Genomic DNA, 12,112 nt, shown 5'->3' with positions numbered 1-12,112 from the left:
GTGTATACCGCACCCGCCGTGCAGAGCGTACAGAGTGTATACCGCACCCGCTGTACCACCGTGCAGACAGTGCATAGAGTATATACTACAGCCGCCGTGCAGAGTGCATAGAGTGTATACTACACCTGCCGTGCAGAGAGTTTATAAAGTCAAAAACACAAGCAGTGAATGTGGATCTAAACAAATTCTCCACATGGCTAAATCAGGAGGAGGAGGAGGAGGATGCAAAGTGTGCATTGTGGAGCGGACGGAGAGCAAAAATGAGCCGCATCCTAACCGTTCACCGTGAAACCTCAATAGATTTATCTGAGGTCAGGCATAGTGGCTCAATCCTGTAATCCCGGCACTTTGAGAGACTGAAGTGGGCAGATCACATAAGTCCAGGAGTTCAAGACTAGCCTGGGCCACATAGGAAGACCCCCGTCTCTACAAATAATTTTTTTTTTTTGAAACGGGGTTTCACCATGTTGGCCAAGCTGGTCTTGAACTCCTGACCTCAGGTGATTCACCCGCCTCGGCCTCCCAAAGTGCTGGCATTATAGGCATGAGCCACCAGTCCCAGCCAAACAAATAATGAAAAAAATTAGCCAGGTGTGGTGGTACGTCCTTGAGGTCCCAGCTACTCAGAAGACTGAGGCAGGAGGATCACTTGAGCCCTGGAGGTCCAGGCTGCAGTGAGCTAAGATCACACCACTGCACGCCAACCTAGGCGAGAGAGTGAGACCCTGTCTGAAAAAAAAAATCAATCTGAAAAAGCTGAAAGCGGCTGCCTCTGTAGGGCCAAGGCCCCATGGAGGTTCCCTGGAAAACCACGGACATAAGGCCAGTTAATTAATAGAAAAAAGGCATACAAATTAATTCACATGCACATGGGGAGAATCAGTGTCCAGGCCCCAGTGGGGTTCAGAAGTTCATATACCATCCTGACAACACAGTTTATGGGAAGTAGGAAAAGAGGGGAATAAAGGATTACTAGGGAAAATCAATACATCTGGGAGCAGAGATCAGTTGACATATTATTTTGTGGCAAGTTCTATTCAGGTATGGTTACATTCCTGGTTTTAAAAATAATTATTCCTTGTGGATCTGGATCTTAACCAGATAAAAGACTTCTTTGGGGGAAGGTCAGAGAGACCTCGAGGCTTCTTCAGTTCCATATGTCAAAGCACCATATTTTGGGGTATTGGTTTCTAACTCCAGCACCCCTGAGGAGTAGAAAAAGGAGTCTGAGCTGCAAAGGACAGGGGTTTTCACACCACCAAAACTCATAAAACCATGGTCAAGTATAACTCTCTTACAAATAAAAAATCTGGCACAATGAATCCATGTGGAAAGTGCCCAGTAAACGTTAAGCATTAGAATTCCTTCGGAGTGACGTCTTCATCAAACAGCTGGCTATTCTTGCAGGTGGGTGCGACCGGCCAGGACTCCTGACTGCAAACAACAAAGCCTTAACTCAGATGGGGAAAGAATAAGTGGGATCATATTGTGTCATGTCCAAGAGGGTCACAGACCAAATTCAGGCATGGCTAGATTGAGGGGTTCACGTGGTTCCAACAGAGATCTTTTTTTTTTTTTTTAAACGGAGTCTCACTCTGTCACCAGGCTGGAGTGCATTGGCGCAATCTCAGCTCACTGCAACCTCTTCCTGCCAAGTTCAAGTGATTCTTCTGCCTCAGCCTCCTGAGTAGCTGGGACTACAGGTGCCCACCACCACGCCCAGCTAATTTTTGTATTTTCAGTGGAGACGGGGTTTCACCATGTTGGCTGGGATAGTCTTGAACTCCTGACCTCAGGTTATCTGCTCGCCTTAGCCTCCCAAAGTGCTGGTATTACAGGCATGAGCCACCGCACCCAGCCCCAACAGATCTCCAGGATTCAGTGCTGCTGACTTCACCCTCCTAAGGGAAAGAGAGTGTCTCTACCTGGAATTTGCAGCCAAATGCCTCAGATAGACACTGACATGGTTTGAATGTGTCCCCGCCCAAATCTCGCGCTGAATTGTAATCCCAGTGTTGGAGGCGGGGCCTGCTGCAAAGTGACTGCATCATGGGGGTAGAGTTCTCCGTGAGCGGCTTGCAACCATCCCCTTGGTGCTGTTCTAGTGAGTTCTCAAGAGGTCTGGCGGTTTGAAGTTGGGGCACCGCCCCCTCCCTTTCTCCTCTCCTGCTGCCGTCCTGTGAGGTGCCTGCCCCCTCTTTGCCTTCTGCCCTGACTGGAAGCTTTCTGAGGTCTCCCCAGAAGCCAGGCAGATGCCAGCGTTATGCTTCGTGTGCAGCCTGCGGAACTGTGAGCCAATTAAACTTCTTTCTTCTTTTCTTTATAAATTACACAGTCTCAGGGCTTTTTGTTTTCTCGTTTTTGTTTTTTTTTTGACAGTCTTGTTCTGTTGCTCATGCTGCAGCACAGTGGCATGATCTCAGCTCACTGCAACCTCTGCATCCTGGGTTCAAGCAGTTCTCCTGCCTCAGCCTCCCAAGTAGCTGGGACCGCAGGCACATGTCACCATGCCCAGCTAAGTTTTTTATTTTCAGTAGAGACAGGGTCTCACCATGTTGTCCAGGCTGGTCTTGAGCTCCTGACCTCAGGTGATCCACCAGCTTTGGCCTCCCAAAGTGCTGGGATTACAGCATAAGCCCCGACGCCCAGCCAGTCTCAGGGTCTTTCTGTAGCAGTATGAGAACAGAGTAATACAGGTGCTCATTGATCTGGCTCGAGTCACATGTCCCCCGTTGAATAGACTGCTGTGACCAAAGGAACAGAAGACTCTGGCTGAACCCCAGTACTATGCTGACCCGGGGAACCACAGACAAAGCGGAGGGAGAGTGGTCTCACAAAGAAAAATATGGGTGCTTTTATTAAAAAGAGAGAAGATGCTGCAAAACCAACAGGTGTCCCCTGCGTCTGGAGACAGACCAGGCCAGGTGCGATGCTTCATGCCTGTAATCCCAGCACTTTGTGGGGCCAAGGTGGGAGAATCACTTGAGGTCAGGAGTTCAAAACCAGCCTGGCCAACGTGGTGAAACCCCATCTCTACTAAATATACAAAAATCAGCCGGACGTGCTCCCCTGAACCTGGGAGAGGAAGGTTGCAGTGAGCCAAGAGCATATCACTGCACTCCAGCTTGGGCAACAGAGCAAGACTGTCGCAAAAAAAAAAAAAAAAAGACTGAGGGGGTGCTAGCCATTGTCAGCGCAGGAGCAGAGGTTAGGGACTGTTTTCCTGGGACACCCACAATGGGGCCATTCCTTCTGGTATGCGAAAGCAGGCCAGCATTTAAAGATTGCCATCTTCCCGCGTCCTCTCTTCTTCAGGGGAGGACTGGAGCTCCCTCACTAGCATCTCATTTCTTAGGTCTATTAGCAATTGCTTTATAAATGTGGGAGCTCCAGTGTTAGGTGCATAGATGATTACGACTATGACATTTTCCTGTTGGATAAGGTCTTTTTTCATCATTTAATGTCCCTTTTTGTCTTTTTTTTTTTGAGACGGAGTCTAGCTCTGTCACCAGGCTGGAGTGCAGTGGCCCGATCTCGGCTCACTGCAACTTCCGCCTCCTGGGTGTCAGGCCTCCATGTGCAAACCAGACCCAGAAACTCTGAAGTCGTGCCTGCCTCAGTTGACCACCCTCCACATCCCCACCCCCTGCCTGTATTCGCCATTATCCCTGACAGCCCAGGGGAGCTTCCCCCAGACATAAGCTTCCCCTCGCCCCACCCTGCCATCTTAACGGCTCTTTCACCTCAACCCGGCCACCACTGTAACTGAGCTTAGGTAATGCATACTCCTCGCCCCTACGCTCACCACTGCAACTGATCTTACTCCGTAACACCCCTGCCTCCTCCCCAAAAGATTTGCCCCAACCTATAAAACCAACTCCTATCCCACTGCCCTTTGCTAACGCCCTTTCCGGCCTCAGCCCACCTGCACCCAGGTGAATAAAGAGCCATGTTGCTCACACAAAGCCTGTTTGGGGCCTCTTCATTCAAAGCATGACTTTTTAACACTGGGTTCAAGCCATTCTCCTGCCTCAGCCTCTGGAGTAGCTGGGATTACAGGTGCACGCCACCACACCTGGCTAATTTTTTTGCATTTTTAGTAGAGGCGGGGTTTCACCATATTGGCCAGACTGTTCTCGAACTCCTGACCTCAAGTAATCTGCCTGTCTGGGCCCCACAAAGTGCTGGGATTACAAGAGTGAGCCACTGTGCCGTCCCTTTTTTTTTTTTTTGAGATGGAGTTTCGCTCTTGTTGCCCAGACTGGAGTGCAATGACAGAGCTCAGCTCACCGCAGCCTCCGCCTCCCAGGTTCAAGTGATTCTCCTGCCTCAGCCTCAAGAGAAGCTGGGACCACAGGCACGCGCCACCACGCCCGGCTAATTCCGAGCTCTGAATTTCTTCCTTCTACTTGTTCAATTCTATTACTGAGATTTTCGCCAGCACTTTGCATTTCTGTGTGTCCAATATTTTCTGAAGTTTTGATTGGTTTTTATGTATGCTATTCCCTGAATATTTCTCCATTTGCTTCTTGCATCATTTTGGATTTCTTTACACTGGGCTGTGCCTTTCTGTGGTGCCTCCCTGATTAGCTTAATAACTAACCTCCTGAAGTCCTTTTCAGGTAAATTAGGGATTTTTTCTTGGTTTGTGTCCATTGCTGGGGAGCTAGTGTGATTTTGGGGGGTGTTAAGGAGCCTTGTTCTTCGTATTGCCAGAGTTGGTTTTCTGGTTCCTTCTCGTTTGGGTAGGCTGTGTCAGCGGGAGCGTCTGGGGCTGAAGGCTGTTGTTCAGATTCTTTCTTCCCATGCTTCATGCCTCAGCCTCCAGAGTAGCTGGGCTTACAGGTGTTTGCCCCCACGCCCGGCTAATTTTTCTGTTTTTTGTAGAGACAGGACTTAGCTACATTGGCCAGCCTGGTCTCGAACTCCTGACCTCAGGTGATTTGCCTGCCTCAACCTCCCAAACTGCTAAGATTACAGGCGTGAGCCACCGCACCCAGCCTGAACCCAGATTTTCAACTGCCCCTGAATCAAATTTCCGTTTTTTTCTACTTATTTCATTTTATTCAATCCTCACAACAACCTAATAAGTGGCTTATAATCAGCACTAGTTTAAAAATATAAAAACTGAGGCTTAGAGACACGAAATAATATGTGTAAAGTCCTTGAGGTAATAGGCGGAGGCACTCTGACCGAAAACCAGGTTTGATGACACAATGTCTATATTCTTAATCTGTGGTCTTGAATTTCCAAACATGTTTAAGTAATTAAGTCCTGGAATGTTTCACACAGCACGTAACTCTGAGAGAATTTTCTCACGTCACTCACTGCACAGCATCAGTTTCGGCGTCTGTAACGTGAGAACCTAACTGACCCCTAGGGTGTGTGAGCGCCCAGTGCACCAGCACAAAGCCTGGGGGACAGGAAGCCTGCCCCAGAGGTCTGCCTCTTCCCTGCCCTTCTCAACGGCTAGAAGGGGCTGTTCCCCGGCCACAGCTCCTCCGGGAAGCGCAAGGTGCCTCTTTTGTGACCACTCTCTTTTCTATGTTCCTGGGGACAGACCTTGAATTTTAGTTTATTATTTATTTATTTTTGAGACAGTCTTGCTCTGTCGCCCAGGCTGGAGTGCAGTGGTGTGATCTCAGCTCACTGCAACCTCTGCCTCCCGAGAAGCGATTCTCCTGCTTCAGCCTCCCAAGTAACTGGGACTACAGGCGCGTCACCACGCCCGGCTAATTTTTTGTATTTTTACTAGACATGGGGTATCACCGTGTGAGCCAGGATGGTCTCGATCTCCTGACTTCATGATCCACCTGCCTTGGTCTCCCAAAGTGCTGGGATTACAGGGGTGAGCCACCACGCCCACAGAGACCTTGAATTTTATTTGGAGCCTGTCTTTATAAAAACTCTAAATTGTGGCTGGGCGCGGTGGCTCACGCCTGTAATCCCAACACTTTGGGAGGCCGAGGTGGGTGGATCACGAGGTCAGGAGTTTGAGACCAGCCTGGCCAACACGGTGAAACCCCATGTCTACTAAAAATACAAAAAAATTAACTGGGCATGATGACGCAAGCCTGCAATCCCAGCTACTCAGGAGGCTGAGACAGGAGACTCGCTTGAGCCAGGAGGTGGAAGTTGCAATAAGCCGAGATTGCACCATTGCACTCAGCCTGGGCGACAGAGTCAAAACTGTCTCAAAAAAAAAAAAAGACTTTTAAATTGTGTTTCCATGTTGTGCATATATATATATATATATATTTTTTTAAAGATGGGGTTTCACCATGATGGCCAGGCTGGTTTTGAACTCCTGACCTCAGGTGATCCACCCACCTCAGCCTCCCAAAGTGCTAGGATGACAGGCGTGAGCCACCACACCCGGCCATATATATATATATATAAATATTTTAATGTATGTCTTTGTCCCTCAGGTCAGTTTGTTCTTTAGAAAGCCCTCTCCAGCCACTATTTTTTTTCTTTTTTTTTTTTGAGACAGAGTTTCACACTTGTCACCCAGGCTGGAGTGCAATGGCACAATTTCGGCTCACTGCAACCTCTGCCTCCTGGATTCAAGTGATTCTCCTGCCTCAGCCTCCCAAGTAGCTGGGAGTACAGGCGTGTGCCACCACCATGTCCGGCTAATTTTTGTATTTTTAGTAGAGACAGAGTTTCGCCATGTTGGCCAGGCGGGTCTCGAACTCCTGACCTGAGGTGATCCACCCACCTTGGCCTCCCAAAGTGCTGGGATTACAGGCGTGAGCCACCCTGCCTGGCCTCCACTCACTCTTTTTAATCTGTCCCCCTTACCCAGGAGCCAGCTGGAGTGTGGGAACGTGAAGAACGGCCCTGCGTCCACGCACGGCAAGGGGGAGGGCCAGAGCATCCCACCTCCCTCCCTCCCACGTCAAGCCCTGTGATTTTTGCCTGTACACAGAACAATCTAGCTAAAAATAATCTTTTTTGATACAGAGTCCCACTTTGTCACCCGGGCCGGAGTGCAAAGGTGCAAACACCGCTCGCTGCAGCCTCTACCTCCCAGGGCAGGCGATCCCCCACCGCAGCCCCCACAGGCTGCCGGGACTACAGGCACACACCACCAGACCCAGGTAATTTTTGTGTTTTTTCTAGAGACAGGGTTTTGCCATATTGCGCGTGATCTCAAACTCCTGACCTCAAGTGATCCACTCTCGACCTCCTAAAGTGCTGGAATTACAGGCATGAGCCACCATGCCTGGCCAAAACATTTAGATTTAAAAAACTAAGTTGAATGTCATAAGGAAATGAGTTTATAAAAGTGTGTATAAAATATAGGCACTTCCATTTCTGTATTTCTATGTAAACCTATACAAAAATATATAAAAATATTGTACTTCTGTTTGTGTGTTCGATTTATTTATTTATTTATTTATTTGAGACAGAGTTTCAGTCTTGTCACCCAGGCTGGACAGTGCAGTGGTGCAATCTCGGCTCACGGCCACCTCTGCCTCCCAGGTTCAAGCAATTCTCCTCCCTCAGCCTCCTGAGCAGCTGAGATTATAGCTAATTTTTGTATTTTTAGTAGAGACGGGGTTTCACCATGTTGGCCAAGCTGGTCTTGAACTCCTGACCTCAGGTCATCCACCCACCTCAGTCTCCCAAAGCGCTGGGATTGCAGGCATGAGCCACTGCGCCTGGACTGCTCGGTTTTTGTTTTGTTTTGGTTTGGTTTGGTTTTTTTAGGAGACAGGGTCTCACTCACTGGCCCAGTCTGGAGTGCAGTAGGGCCATCATAGCTCACTGCAGCCTCAAACTCCTGGACCCAAGTGATCCTCCTGCTCAACCACCTGAGTAGCTGGGACTACAGGAGCTAGAGACAGGGTCTCACTTTGTTGCCCAGGCTGGTCTTGAACTCCTGGCCTCAATCAATCCTCCTGCCTCGGCCTCCCAGAGCACGGGTCCAGTGCTTTCGCGTGAGTGATTTCCTGTAAATGGCAGCAGGGGCTACACATGGTCTGGGAACCTGCATTTCTTCACTCCGCAGCTTGTTTTGAGCGTTCTCTCAGTTGACACACGTCTGATTTGTTCTCAGCTCACCGTGTCCCACTGCTGAATGTGCCGTGCGCGACTGTCCCGTTGGCAGCTCCTGCTCATTTCACACCGCCTCTCAGAGCTGGAGGCTTTGTTGAGGAGTCCCTGAGCCCCTTTCAGGAAGCCTCTTAGGCTCATCGGCTTCCTGTGGCTGAAGAGACCCCGGTGGAGCCATGGGGAGTTCCTACTTTGAAGGTGGGGCCACCCGCAGACCTTAACTGGCTGGGTTCAAGATCAAGGACTTCCTCAGCCACCTGCCTCAGGGGCAGGAAAGGCTCAGCTGAGTCCCAGACACGGAATGGCTGTGGCCCTTCACTCCTCCCTGCCGGGCACGTCCTCCTCAACTCAGTTTGCCAGCAGGACCTAGTAACGCCGAAAGATGAAAAGGAAAATAAAGTAAACACAATTAATGGGCTAAAGGTTACTGAGTGAAGTGGCAGCCATAAAGAAACTGACTGCGGTGCAAATACAAAGACATAAGGAGATGAAACCCTTGCTCTAAATCACCATCGCCAGGAGCAAGACCAGAGCTGCAGGCAGGGAGCACGTCGCTCGGGAGGACCGCCTCTTTCCCGCAGAAGTCTCCTCCGTGGGCCTGAGTCCTGGTTCCTCCTGAGCTGCAGTCCCTGTTGGGCCCATCTCAGTGGACTCAAGGGCCTGAACTTCTTCCACATTGGTGACCACACATTTGAGTCGCCTGAGGATTAAAAGAAAAATAATTTCCCAGTGATTAGGAGTCAATCAGTTGGGGCAGGGCTGCTGCTGTGAATTACTGCCCTGATTTGTACACTTAAAATCTGATTTGCAGTGTTTGCTGTTTCCACGGTGCAAATTCTGCCAACGTGAACAATCTTAAGTTGCTGATGGTTTCCTAACTGCTTGTGAGTGAATTCATTATTCAGGAAAATGACACTACACTTAGAAACATTTTATGGCATTTCTCACTTTCTAAGAATTTCCAATACACATCACGATCACTAAAAAATCATAACCAGGGCCAGGAGTGGGGGTTCACGCCTGTAATCCCAGCACTTTGGGAGGCTGAGGCAGATGGATCACCTGAGGTCAGGAGTGTGAGACCAGCCTGGCTAACACGGTGAAACCCCGTCTCTACTAAAAATACCAAAACTGGCCAGGCGTGGTGGGATGAGCCTGTAGTCCCAGCTACTCGGGAGGAGAATAATTTGAGCCCAGGAGGCAGCGGTTGAATGAGCCCCAAATGGTGTCACTGCACTCCAGCTTGGACAACAGAGCAAGATTCTGTCTCAATTAAAAAAAAAAAAAATTCAGTAAGTTATTTATTGTCAAATAATTTATAAACCAGCTTTCTCAACCCCCTTTCAAAAAGTTTATAGTGGCCAGGAGCAGTGGCTCACACCTGTAATCCCAGCACTTTGGGAACCCAAGGCTAGCCCATTAACTGAGGTCATGAGTTCAAGACCAGCCTGGCCAACATAGTGAAACGCCATCTCTACTGAAAATACCAAAATTAGCCAGGCGTGGTGGTGCGCGCCTGTAGTCCCAGCTACTTGGAAGGCTGAGGCAGGAGAATTGCTTGGACTCAGGTGGCAGAGGCTGCAGTGAGTCAAGATCGTGCCAATGCGCTCCAGCTTGGGCAACAGCCAGACTGTGTCGCAAAAAAAAAAAAAAGTTTACAACAAAAAATGCTTGCTGTGGGCTGCAGGTGTGTTTTAACATGCTTGATGAGATGTGGGAGAGGCTTCTGCAAGGGAGTGTTTCCGGGACCTGCAGAGGGAACTGGAGGAGAGTCCCCACGGCCGGGAGGGTCAGGAGAAGAGCCACCAGGTGCAGAAAGCCCCTCCCAGGCCCTCAGAGGCCCACCAGGCACCTTCTCGGAGAAGGAGGCTCATTCCTAGGGGCGAGGCCAGGGTCACCCGGCCATATCTCAGTTTAGGACTGACAACCATAATGAGTGGCTGAGGCAGGTCTTCGTCACCGAGGTGTATTACGCCACACTAGGGAGCTTCTGGGAAAACACGGGCTTCAGACACATCTGTGGCTGCTTTTTTTTTTTTTGAGACAGAGTCTTTCTCTGTTGCGGGGCTGGAGTGCAGAGTGCAGTGGTGTGGTCTCGGCTCACTGGAACCTCCACCTCCTAAGTTCAAGCAATTCTCCTGCCTCAGCCTCCCAAGTAGCTGGGACTACAGGCACGCGCCACCATGCTTGGCTAATTTTTGTATTTTTAGTTGAGACGGGGTTTCACCGTGTTGGCCAGGATGGTCTCAATCTTTTGACCTCGTGATCTACCCGCCTCAGCCTCCCAAAGTGTTGGGATTACAGGCATGAGCCACTGCACCCGGCCTGTACATTTCTTTAAAGAGGAGGATGGCACGTAGGGAGAGGGGCAGGCAGGCGGCCAGGCTTAGGGAATACCACATTTTATAAAACACAAGGAGAACACTCAGCCTAGAACAGAGCAAGATCTTGTCTCAAAAAAAAAGGGAAGTATGAGTGGTTCTGAGTTTTAAAATTTTCCTTTGGCCACTAGAACGAGGCCTCTGTCCAAGACACACTGATAGTGAAGGAGTCATGCTCAAGGCTGAGGGCTGGGGCCGCACCCCTGTCATCCCAGCACGTTGGGAGGCCGAAGTGGGCAGATCACCTGAGGTCGGGAGTTCAAGACCAGCCTGGCCAACACGGAGAAACCCCGTCTCTACTAAAAATGCAAAATTAGCTGGGTGTCATGGCGCACACCTGTAGTCCCAGCTACTCGGGAGGCTGAGGCAGGAGAATCGCTGGAACCCGGCAGGCGGAGGTTGCTGTGAGCTGAGATCGCACCACTGCACTGCAGCCTGGGCAAAGAGAGAGAAACTCCATCTCAAAAATAATAACAATAATAATAAAATAAAACAAAAATAAAGCTGGAACACCGTCTTCCTTCTCCCCTGCCTTGACCCTCAGCAGACGGCAGGTTGATCTGCCCTTTGCCGTGAGTTCCCAGGGAGGGAGCCTGTGGTTTAGCCATTTCTCGATAATCCCCAAAAGGCTTTAATCACTCCATTTCCCTGCCATGCTCAGGGCAGGAGGCGGGGATGCCGGGAAAGCTGCCCAGCCTTCTGCGAAGGGTCAGGGGGTGTCGGGGGCCACGCGTGGTTTAGGAGCCAGAGCTGCTGATCCCCACACAGGCCACACAGTGGGAGCAGCTGCCTGCAGCCTCGGGACAGGCCTGGGTTGCATAACCCATGAGGTCAGCCAGGCCTGTGGCAACTGCCTTCCCACAGCGGAGGGGCCGCTCCCCACCTCCCGCATGACCCACAGCCCACGGTCTCTTTACAGCTCACCCCTTTCAGTGGCAAAGCTGCAGGCCCCTAAATGGGAAGGGTCGAGGCCCGGCCGCTCCCGCACTGGGCAAGGGTCCGGGCCTCCAGCATTGCCCCAGGAGCAAGCCTGGGAGGACAGAGCCCTGAATCCCTCTGGCATCAGCAACTCTGGGCAGCCCTGCACCTGCTCCATGGGGCTAGGGCCTGGGGAGGTGTCCCAAAACAGCCCGCAGGGGCCCGGGAGCCCCGGCCTCCAAGCTCAGACGCTGCCACGGAGAGTCCTGGCGAGGCTGCCTTCTCAGACCCTGCCTGGCAGGCCAGCTGGGCACGGCTGCGGAAGACGACAGGGCAGGCTCCCCAGGCGCTGGTCCCCACGGCTACCTCGCCTCCCTCTGAACGTGGTGTGGATTAACAACGCTCCATCTGGCAAGACCAAGTGGAATTTGGCAGAAGCATAACCAGGACACGGGGCTTTGGACCTGTGGCTCTCCGTATGTGGAGAAGACCAGAATAAAACGTAAAGGGGTCAGGAAGGAGGTGTATGATGTAGGGTGTGTGTGTGTTGTGTCGGTGTTGTGTGTCTTTATGATATGTGTACAGACATCTGTGTTGTGTTGTGCGTCTATTGTATGTGTTCTGTGTGTCCACTGTGTTGCATGTTGTGTGTGTGTGGTCTGTGTGTCTGTTGTGTGTGTGCCTGGGGTGGTGTGTGGTGTGTCTATTGTGTGCTGTGTGTATTGGGTGGTATATGGTGTGTGTGTGTGTGT

The sequence above is a fragment of the Sapajus apella genome, unplaced genomic scaffold (genome assembly GCF_009761245.1).
Source record: "Sapajus apella isolate SASKATOON/1434 unplaced genomic scaffold, GSC_monkey_1.0 scaffold143, whole genome shotgun sequence".
Taxonomy (NCBI): domain Eukaryota; kingdom Metazoa; phylum Chordata; class Mammalia; order Primates; family Cebidae; genus Sapajus; species Sapajus apella.
The sequence above is the reverse complement of the archived record's forward strand: the minus strand, read 5'-3'. Positions refer to the sequence as shown.